Source organism: Diabrotica virgifera, chromosome 1 (assembly GCF_917563875.1).
Source record: "Diabrotica virgifera virgifera chromosome 1, PGI_DIABVI_V3a".
NCBI lineage: Eukaryota > Metazoa > Arthropoda > Insecta > Coleoptera > Chrysomelidae > Diabrotica > Diabrotica virgifera.
The window spans coordinates 201465121-201477508 of NC_065443.1; the positions used below are offsets into that span (position 1 = coordinate 201465121).

Sequence of the window (12388 nt, forward strand, 5' to 3'; positions counted from 1 at the left end):
TATGCTCTTAAATCTCCAAATATGCAAGGCATATGCATTTATGAAAAACATGAGAAATATGCAGCATATATATGCATATGCATTTTGCATATAATCCAGTCTTTAGTGATCGGGTATTAAAACGTAATTTTGTTAAGTCAAGTAAAGGTGATGCTATTTCTGCCAAATTTTGTCAGAAATATGTCCCATGTGTTGTCAGTAAAGTAATCTCTCCTTTAATATATGAATTAAAAGATAGTTCGTCCAACAAGAAACTTGGTCGATTTCACATAAAGGACTTACTACCAGATAATACTGTCAACGACTTAGCATCTTCGTCATCAGAAGAAGAAGATTAACTTAACAGTTTTGATCAAGTTAATTCCTCTTTCTAAATTTCAGAAATACTCGATTGTTCAATGAATAGGTTAATGCTTGGATTTTGATTTTAGTCACCAGATAGGGACTCTATGTTTTATCTATTATAGTAATCTTTCTAGCTTTCCATATTCTATGTATCTGAGATGTCATTAGATTATTATTGAGATTTAGCTTAGTTTGGCTTAATATTGAACTGGTATGGAACTGTTAACACCTTGTATGTGATTATGCTTATATATGTCATCACTTGTATATTAGTGTATCTACATAATAGGTTTAGATTAGGATTATCTCGTTTTGTATTTGATTTTGTAGTTTCTACTGGAAAGTTATTTCAATGCTTAGCATGATTCCTTGGTACATTAGCTTGTTTTTGTCTAAAGAAGTCATTGTGATATTTGTTTGGGTAAATGCAATTTTAGTATACAGTGTGATTCAAAAGTTATACTGCATGTGTCCAAATTTTGATAAAGTTAATTGAGATTAAATTTATGATAAACACTATGAAACCATTTCATTATTTATTGTAGTGAACATTTCTGAGGAAAGTGGTTTGCCTAGCTTGGCTATGCAAATACGTGGGTTCGAGACTTGTTGCTTATCGACTGTGCACCTGATAGGAAGCAGATTTCATTGCTCACAGTTGCCTAGTTCCAAGCCTACCTCAATTAGTTCAGATGCTGAATCTTTATGATAGAATGTTTAATCATCATTTTAATCATGTATTGGGCATTCTTATTTGATTTTCAGTTTACATTCATTCTGAAGAGACTTAGTCTTAACTTGTATGTTTATCTATTCTTAAGTTTACTATTTTTTTATTCTGATAATGATGGTAACTTCTTTGATATATTGAAATATTGTAGCTTTTGTATTCACCGGGGGATTATTTTGTTCAAGCATCATCTTTCCGAGGAACTAAATTTTTTCTGGTTCATATGTACCTTAGGGTCAGGATCAATATCCTGTTCTTTGTGAGTAACTAGGGAACATTTTCTTAATCTGCAGTTTCTTTAGAAATTGATTTACTTGTTCTCTAGTATTTACATAATTGGTTTTATTTATAAGAGTTATTAATATGTGACTTCTTGAATTCTTTCATGAGAGATGACTTCAAAATATTGGTTAGCTTCTTCTGGCCATTCTTATCAATCTGTTGTAGCTATAGCTATAGTTAGAGAGTCCCAGAGTAAGCTGACTTCTGTTAGGTCAACTATTCAATTAGTCACCCTTAGATAGATCTTCTATTGAATCTGATACAAATCTGATGATCAGTTGAGTTAGGGTCATGGTAACAAATATGTAATCATTATTAGCACATTTAGCGCTAAGTTGTAGCATTGCTCAATTAAATCTGCCTGATTGTTCCACCTTGGATATGCTTCCCTATAAATCTGTTGTCCACTGTCGGATCAATTTAGGATAAACGTCTTGCTACAATAAATTTTCCCCTTTCTTGTTAATGACTCTTATATGTAGGTTAGGTTATCAGGTCTATTTTTTTTTGCATGTTGAGAATTGGCTACGAAATTTTTACTGATTGTTCACTTTGGATATGCTCTATTTAAATCTGTTGTCCATCGATAGAACAATTTGTACTACTCGTGCCATTCGACATTTTTGTAGTAGAATTTATCTGAATTATGAAATTTAGCAAAGGGTTATAATAGACCTTAACTAAGTATGTTGGTACCATATGAGATATATCGGGCATTAATTCATCTCCATTTACATGACTCATAATTTGCGGTTAGGTATGATCGATCGAGTCAGCTGTAAGTGTGAGTAAGTTAGTCGTCGTATAGGTTATATTGAGTTTGTATTCGAATATTGTTGTTATGGTGTTCTTGTTGACTATAATTTGGGGTTTTATTTAAATCTACTAAATCAACTTGAACACAATTTGGTCTTTTTGGGTATATGTCACAGAGGACTGGTACTATGAGTTTGGACGGTGTCCAACGATAGGTTAGTTTATAGTAGTGTAGTATTCATAGGTTCTTGATATATTTTAGATATTTGTTTTCTTCACGGCTGTGTTGGATCCCACAGCGTGTGATTTTTCTCTGTGGATATTTGTATGGAGTATCTATATGGGTATATATATGTATGTATATATATATATATATATATATATATATATATATATATATATATCTATATATATATATATATATTGATGCACGTTAAGTTGTGACTTCCGGTATACAGAAGAGGCTGTCCGACTTCCACCTTTTCTACTAGGAATTATTTTTTAAAAATTGTGTATTTGGTAAAAGGGGGGCTTATAAAATGGGTCTACCTATTGAGGGGAAAGGATTTACCAAAATAAATTTTGTATATATATACGTATATACCGAAGCGTACAGCATACGTTATGGCTTCCATATATAGGGTAGTTCAAGGCGCGTTGTCACTTCCAGCGGTGTTGTCATATTTTGGAAGTCACAACGACTCGTCTGCTAGATTTACCTCCTATTTTGAGCGTAATGTGTGATCTTTTGAAACTTTTACTGTGAATACAGTTGTCTGTGTTTTAAAGTTGTCTATTTAAATTAAAATATTGATATTCTTTTGATTATACAGGTTTACAAAAAAATACATTTCTGACTATTTGACGAAACCATATGACTAGGGGGGTTTTGGGGTCGCTGGTTACGAATCCGGGGTTCGCTAACCTCTATCACGTCAGGTAAAGGTTATTTCAAGGACAAATCAAGATAAATCGACAGTCGCTCTGAAAAAGTATATTAGGAGGGTTTTGGGGTCGCTTATAACGAATCCCGGATCCGCTGACCTCTATCACGTGTAACTGAAGGTCATTTCGAGGTCAAATCAAGATAAATCAACACAATCGCTGTGAAAAAGTATATTAGGGTGTTTTTGGGGTCCCTGATCACAAAACTGGGGCCCGTTGAGCTCAACCACGTCAGGTAAAGGCCATTTCAAGGTCAAATCAATTTTGTTAACTCCTCCTGATTTGAACTTGAAATGACCTTTACATGACGTAGTAGAGCTCAACGGACCGCAGTTTTCATGATCAGCGACCCCAAAACTCCCTATACTTTCAGAGCAATTGTGTCAATTTATGTTGATTTGACCTTAAAATGACGTTGAACTAGACGAGATAGAGGTCAGCGGACTCCGGATTCATCTTCAGCGACCCCAAGAACCCCCTAATATACTTTTTCAGAGCGACTGTCGATTTATCTTGATTTGACCTTGAAATGACCTTTACCTGACGCGATAGAGGTGAGCAGACCCCGGATTTGTGATCAGTAAAGACTGGATTATATGCAAAATGCATATGCATATATATGCTGCATATTTCTCATGTTTTTCATAAATGCATATGCCTTGCATATTTGGAGATTTAAGAGCATATAAATGCATATTTTGATGGGAATTTACTCTACCCCATTTAAAAATAAGGTATATATTAGTAACATCAACATCCATTAAAATAAAATGTGAAAGTAAATATTTTGCTGTTAAGCTCCTTTGTTGTTGTACCCATAAACATAATGGGCGTTATTTATAGCTGCAGGTATCATTATCCGGATATTTAAGATTTATAGACTTCTCAGAATTTACAAATTACCTAAGTAAATACCGATTATATTTTGAATAACATTACAAATATTACCTGTACTTTCTGCTGGTGTCGGCCAACTATGAATTATTCTGGGAAAACCAACCAAAACGAAATTTTAAGGCAGCGTTGCCAATTTAGCTTATTTTATGCTAGATTTGGCATATTTTTGTGTTGTTTAGCTTATTTATTTCTTGTTTAGCATATAGCATATTTTCTAGCATATTAAATAATATAAAAATTATTTAGTAAAAATCGAAAATCTTCTAATTCAGAACAAATTTTTATGTTGGCCTTACAATTACTAAAACAACTTAGGAACTCTCTCACAGGAACTTGAAACTGATATCAGTGAGTCAAATCTGATTCCTAACAAAAAATGTTTAACCATTCACACATACACACCCAGCAAACAGACCGACGTGTTAATTACGTGAATTTTAGGTACATTTGTCACCAATATACGTAAATTGTTTACGTGAATTTCACGTGAAAATTTGGTTGGAATGTCACATTGAAAATACGTCTTTAAATTACGTGAATAACTCGTCTTCAATAGACGTGTTATTTACCTTAAATAGCAATAAAATCTTTCGGGATATTCACGTTGCAAATACGTGTTGATTAACGTATCTTTTAGGAAATGTATATATTAGTATTCACGTGAAAGGTACGTCCTCGGTTCACGTAAATAATTCGACCTTAATTAACTTATGAATCACGTAATTATTATCCATATAATATAAATAAAACAAGCATATAAAGTATTAACAATGTATTTATTTAGTAGAATTTAGAGACTTTAAAACATTTGTCCTGTATAATTATTATATAAGATAATGAACCAAAAAATACCGACCTAAAGACACATTAAAAAATTTGCCAACACAAAACACAACACAGGTAACTTTTTATTTCGAGGAGGACACTTCGACACTTTCTTGTTTTTTCTAATTGCATCATGGCACTTCAACCCTCGAGCAGTGAGGTGAACGTTAATACGAAAGACATTATACTATAAATAAACCCGCCTAAAATAAAACGAGGGAAATAAAGCTCTTCACGTTTCACTTTTTGTTGTGATGAGAGTGAGAAGCCAGAGAAGCTGATGCTGCTGATGTTAGAGGTAATGATAATCGATTATAAAAATCGATTATTTTTAAATTATAGTTAAACTATTCTACTTACCTTAAATTAGTATTACGAATTTTCTTTTTGTTTTTAAATTTCTTCTACTATTAACTAATTGGTCTTACTAAAAATCTATTTCAATACCAGAATAATATAAAAAAATAATCCTATCGAAACGTATCTATTATTCGATAAATCGATTAATTTAGTTTTCGAACCAACTATGTTAGTCACGTGATGGTATTTAAAGGAGGAGAAATGTTTGGTAGTACTTCATCACCGCGCGCGATTTGAAAATAAGACTCGACATCATTTTAGCTCATGGGATATTTTTAAAGAAAAAAATAGCTTCAAATCAAGGTTGGATTGAAATAGTTATGCTAAATGATCTTAAAAGCGAAATCATAAACTTTTTGTTTAAATATTGGTATTATTTACATGACTTTTACGTGAAATACATCTAATTTTTCGACGTCCATAAAATACAATGAGTAAAATTCAAGCGATACGTATTTAACCAAAAGCGTTGTAAAATTTTTGTTTCCAAAATATTTCTCAAAATTTAACCAAAGGAAGTTATTTCTGTTTCGTGATTATTACGTGAAATAAACGTACCTTTGCGATGTAACCAAAATTCACAAATATTATAAAAAACATGTACTATATTCGTCATTATGATTTTATATTATTCTAATGTCAAATATGTATAAAGAAAGCACAAATATATAGGTGAATGATTTGGCACTGAAATACGTTTTTTTCCCGTCATAAATCACCGAATTACGTATTCGTTGAAATTTGCCGTAAATTTAACGTAATTATCACGTAATTGGGCTCAAGTCTGTTTGCTGGGCACCTACATCAGCAAATCCCTTCGCCTTCAATAATGTTTATATTAGTACTTATGTCTGTGGACCATGAGATTACTATTAACTACAGGATCATGTTTCAGCATTTTTTAAAACAAATAATTTATCTGTACTGGGTTATGCTTGCTATAGGGATTTTTTATTAGTTGATAATGGAATACCTACTGTTGAACTGATCATTCCATCATTCTTGTGAGGTTTGGCAAATACTATATTGGTCGAGTTGGCAACACTGTTTTAAGGGTAGGATAGATTATTTTATTTTATGAATGGTTAGTCTTAAATCAATCGCCGATTATTCAACTTTTGTGATTGCAAGTTATTGACTATACTGTGTAAAAAAATCATTTTATTATTATTGTGAAAATGCCTAAAGTAGCAAGGGAAAAATCAAGTCTTCTCAGAAGTTGGATTGGAAGTAACAATCATCTAAAAGTTATCGACAGTGAAAGTATGTTTTGCACCATTTGTGATAAAAAGGTAAGTTCTCCACTTCAATAGATTTTTAAACTTATCAAACTTCTTTGCACATCTATGTGTCTGTCTATTCTAAAATGACAAACCGTCCCATTTCTTCAAAAACTGTTTTTTAAAGTTCGCAACGGTTTGGCTTATACAGAGCGAGGTGTTGAGAGTGGCCCACCCTGTATACTACGGTACACTGACTGTACTTTATTGTTTGACGATTTCAATTTCACTTTGAGAAATAAAAAAAAATTGGGGGAGGTTTAAAAAGTTTGATCATTTTAATGTAGGTATCTATTTACGAAAACATCTAAAACATCATTATCATTATATTCCAGATTCCATGTCAAAAGAAATTCCAAGTAGTTCAACACATAAAAACTTCACTTCACCAAACTAAGCTATCAAAAAATGATAATAAACCTCGCCAGCAGATTCTACAGAACAGTTTGCAGATTCAGAATACGTCAGTTGGGCAAGAAACCTTTGCAAAGGATTTATGCCATTTTTTTTTGAACTGCAATATCCCTCTGCACAAGTTAGAACATAAATCGTGTCAAAACTTTTTAAAAACTTATTGCAAGATTAAAGATAAACCAGCTCAAATACCAAGTTCTTCAACTCTTCGGAAAAAATATGTCAGTGCATGTTACAAAGATGTGATGACGAGTATTAAAAATCAGTTAAAAGCCGATTATCTTTGGATTTCCGTCGACGAAACAACGGATACAAAGGGTCGACAAATTGCGAATCTAATTGTTGGAGTTCTTAACGACTCTGGCGATTTTAAAAACTCATACTTAATTAGTGTAAAATGTTTGGAAAAAACAAACTATGCTACAATAGCTAGATTTGTTAACGAATCCCTAACAAATTTTTTTTTACCTGATCAAGTACCATTTGAAAAAATATTATTAATGCTTAGTGATGCCGCCTCATATATGATGAAAGCTGCATCCAATCTTAAAATCTTTTTCCCTAATTTAATTCACTGTACATGTTTGGCGCACGGCCTAAACAGAGTTGCAGAGAAAGTTAGAATTGAATTTCCCAATGTAAACACCTTAATAAATAATGTAAAAAAAGTATTTCTGAAAGCACCACTACGTGTACAGGTATATAGGGAGATGCTTCCCGATATTCCTTTACCACCAGAACCAGTATTAACCAGATGGGGAACTTGGCTTAAAAGTGCTATATTTTTATCTGAACACTACGACGACATCAAAAGCGTTATTTCAAGTTTTGATCCGACTTGTACCGCTATTGATAACTGTCAAAATATTTTTAAAGAAAAGTCTATTAAAAATCAATTGTTGTATATAAAATCGAATTTCGATATCATTGAAAGTTCAATTACAAAATTAGAGGCTCAAAATTTATGTCTTCACAATAGTATGTCTATTGTTGATTCGGTTAAACAGAAAATAACAAATCTGAATGGGGAAATTGGAGTAAAAATTAAAGATAAACTTGATGACGTTTTAAACAAAAATGAGGGTTTCACTTTATTGCGTTCAATAAATAATATAATCAATTTTGGAAACTTCGATGAAAATATTAATATGGATCCGTCTCTAATAGCAAAGTTTAAATATGCCCCAATTACATCTTGTGACGTTGAGAGATCTTTTTCTGCCTATAAACAAATATTAACAGATAGAAGACATAATATTAGTTTAGAAAATATGAATCAATATATGATTATTTATTGTAACAATAAAAATATGTAAATTTGTTTTATTGTACTCTTTTTATAATATTAGTTTAGAAAATATGAATCAATATTGTAACAATAAAAATATGTACATTTATTTTATTGTACTCTTATTTATCTTGTGGTCAAAATAAAATATTTTGCCGTTTTATTTGTCACAAAACCTGAAGTTAAAAAAATATATTAAGAAATAATAATACAATTTGGTTTAAATTCAAACCTATTTATTTATTTTTATTATTTTTTATTTATTTATGTATTTAACGTAAACCATAAAATTATTCATATAAAAATAAGTGCATATATAAATGCATATTTGCATGTTAATTGTGCATATTCAGCTTGTTTTAAAATGCATATTGCATGCATATTTTAGACATTTTTTAGTGCATATTTTCCAGTCTCTAGTGATCAGCCACTCCAAAAACCCCCTTGTCATATGGTTTCGTCAAATTGTCCGAAATTTAGTTTTTTTTGTAAACCTGTGTTATTTATGATAATATGATTGATATTGATTTTAACAAAAATACTAATATATTATTATTGCTGTAAAATGGATTTATTGGAATTAATTAAAAAAGTGTTAATAGTAAGTCATTTACTTATGAAAATTATATCAAAAATGTTAATAAATAAATTTGAACTTATAGAAAATTTTAATATTTTAGATTTTATTACAGGCACCGTCCTTTTAATTTTTGATGTACCAGTAATAATATGTAATAAAAAATTAAATGGCTAAACCCTCCAGGTGGGGATTACCCGCTAAAAAGCTATCTAGATCCATCTTTTTCGAGCAGATTTTTCCCAATCTGCTACTCGATACTATTGACTATGCTTCTCCATTTCTTTCTATCCTCTTTTGTTTTTCTGCTAGTCTCTAATTCCTGCCCTATATAAATCTTCCTTTAATTCCTGTAACCATTTATTCTAGTTCCTCCGCGTCTCCTTCTAACTCCGGGTCTCCATTGTAAAATTGAGTTTATAGTTGTTGCGCTACCTGCTCTCCATATATGCCCCAACAATCCAACTCTGTGCCCAAATCTGAAAATCTGGAATAATATCTACCCGGGTCGAAACATTTTTTTTTAATATATGAAAATAGTTATTTATGAAACGGAGTGAGTGCTATACATCGCGTAAGTTCGCAAAAAGTACTTCACGCACAATTTCATACAATATTTTATCTACGATAAACAAATAAAAATACTGTAACTCTTCGTCACTGGAATTCATTTCTATTCTACAATTCTTAGAACTGTGACATATAAAAATTCTAATTTCTTTCAAACCACAAAACTGTCAAATTTTTTTTGTAATTTATTGCTCATTATGTCATCACCTCTCTTGTGCTCTGCACAAGAGATCTAAGGTTAGAGCTAAGAATAAGGTTGGCTAGGTGCTACGTTTTCTCGACTCTGTTTTACGGAATGGAAGCTTGGACCTTGAATGCGGCATCAATGAAAAAACTGGAATCATTCGAGATGTGGGTATATAGAAGAATTCTAAAAATATCATGGACAGAACACGTCACAAACAAAGAGGTTCTGAGAAAGGTGAATAAAGAAATGAAAGTCTTAAATACAATTAAAACCAGAAAATTGGAATATCTCGGACATATTACACGTGGAGAGAGATACAACTTGCTCCAACTCATTATGCAGGGAAAGATTCAAGGAAAAAGAAGCATAGGGAGACGCAGAATATCGTGGTTGCGCAACCTGAGAGAATGGTACGGATGTACATCAAACGAACTTTTCAGAGCAGCCGTCTCCAAGGTCCGAATAGCTATGATGATTGCCGACCTCCTTCGCGGAGATGGCACTTGAAGAAAAAGAAGATGTCATCACCATGAAACGCGAAAGTTAAGAAAGAATATTTAATTATATGAAAGTGTGTCAAAAACAGTGAGAAAAAGTAAATCCCATTTAAAATACATTGTTACTTCATGCTTACTTTAAAGCACTGCTATCTATAATGACAGTTTTCACAAACTAAAAATTTATATATTATAATATGACATAGAGTAGATAAAAGTCATTTATTAATTATTAATTGATTATAGTCAGAAGAAAATTAGATCTTGCACCCCTTGTTTTTTATAATTGTTAACATACTAAATTACATATCCAATAATTATTGTTATCCATTAAATATATCGATGCAGATCGGCCTTATATCGGATCCTCTTCTATTAGTCCGTTCGCTGACGGTAAAATATTGCAAAACCCATAAATTTTAAAAAACCACTTAAGATTGACATGAAATTTGGCATACACATAGGTAACATATCAAAGAAGGAAATTGATATTGTGCCGATGTTTTCTTTTGCCAAGCAGACATTCCGTTAACATTTTTAGTCACAACATAATATCAATGTTAAAGTATTATTAGAGCAACGCGTTATGGTGTCACATTTCTTTTAATGACCGACACACAAAATATTTTAATGACGGATCTCACACTAGAACCAGATTTTTATTACCTACTGCTGATAAGGTAAAGAGTTATTAAATATCACTCGTTGTCATCTCTGTGTTAATTTGAAATAATAAAATATAAATATTGTAGTTTTGTATTCTAAAATATTTGGAAAAAATATCTATGTATTTTTTTTTCATTTAGGTACACATCATTTTAAGGGATTGTCCGGAAGAGTACAGGCTCAGTATATCGGCAAATGAATTTTGTTTTAAATACCGTCCGTATAGAGGAGGTGCTCGTTGGGGATAGGCGCAAAATCTTAGTCCAGTGCTAATTAAATGCATTAATTTTTTTCGAATTCTGAGAAAACTAATAAGTATTTTTGAAAAATTTAAACGCAGAATGGAAGCTTACATTATTACCGAGGGCAGAAAGTCCCTGAAAACTTATATAATGTTTATTTTAATAACTTATATACCTAATATATGTTTATTGTAATAAAGATAATGGGATGAAAAAACAAGAGAAAAGTTAGTGTGATTTTTAATTTCGAATATTTCATTCAAAAGAAACTTTTTTTTATTCTAAGGGACTTTCGGTCCCCTGTAATAATGTTATCTTTCATTCTGGGTGTATGTTTTAAAAAATATTTATTAGTTTTCCCAGGATTCGAAAAAAATAAATGTATTTAAATAGCATTGGACAGAGATTTTGCGCCTACCCCCTTAAGAGAGAGTTTACTGTATTTTATATTATTACTAGAATTTATTACTTTAAACTTTTTATCGCTCTTGATTCATTTTATCGTGTATTTAATTCCATTCATTTGTAATTGTACATTCAATTTTTTTGTAATTTTTACACGTTTTATTACTTTCGAAATAACAATAACTATAAAATCGATTTTTCAGCCTACTTGGGTCAAAAAAATACACAATTTTCGGAAATTTCGTTAAATGAGAACATTTACCTACATTTCTTGTATTTAAGCTTTTAATAAGATTTTTAAAAATAATTTAGATTATTTAATAGATACATTCACCGGCACGAAAAACGGGCACCCCAAAAAATGGGTAATTTTTGATGGCTCGTATCTCCTAAACCTATTCTCCGATTTAAGTATTTCTTTAATATGTTATAGCCTTATTCTTTAACTATATCGCTGTAATAATATTGTTTCTAGACAGGTAAATTATCATTGTATACTGGGCGTACCAATCAAACTGGTTTTTTTTTTTCAATTTTCACAACACTCTGTGGAATATTCTAGCCTTTATACAATATTGAAATTAAAACCCAACTATAGCCCCAGGTTTTCTTAATGTTCTGTTTGTTATTCATTCGCTTATGTTGGATAATAAAAAAGTTAGGGACTTTAACAATTAAACATGTTCTTTATCAATACATGGTGTTTCTAAATAAGTGCGACAAACTTTAAGGGGTAATTCTGCATGAAAAAATAATGATCGTTTACTTGATAAAGCTATGTCCGCAAATGCTTGCAAATATAAAATTATTTTGCCAAACGATCATTATTTTTTCATGCAGAAATTACCCCTTAAAATTTGTCGCACTTATATTTAGAAACACCTGTATCGATAAAGAACATGGCTAGTTGTTAAAGTCCTTAACTTTTTTATTATCCAACGTAAGCGAATGAATAAAAAAACAGAATGTTAATAAAACCTGGAGCTATAGTTAGGCTTTGATTTAAATATTTTATAAAGGCTAGAATATTCCACAGGGTGTTGTGAAAATTGAGAAAAAAACCCAGTTTGATTGGTACACCCGGTATACAATGAAAATTTACCTGTCTATCAACAATGTTAT

At 31.2% G+C, this 12388-nt stretch overlaps 1 protein-coding gene across 2 annotated transcripts in view; it reads right to left on the reverse strand.

Annotated features, from left to right (window-relative positions):
• LOC114325807 (transducin-like enhancer protein 4) overlaps positions 1 to 12388 on the reverse strand; it is a 1285138-nt gene that overhangs the window by 264198 nt on the left and 1008552 nt on the right. The gene's annotated exons all lie outside the window — the stretch shown is intronic.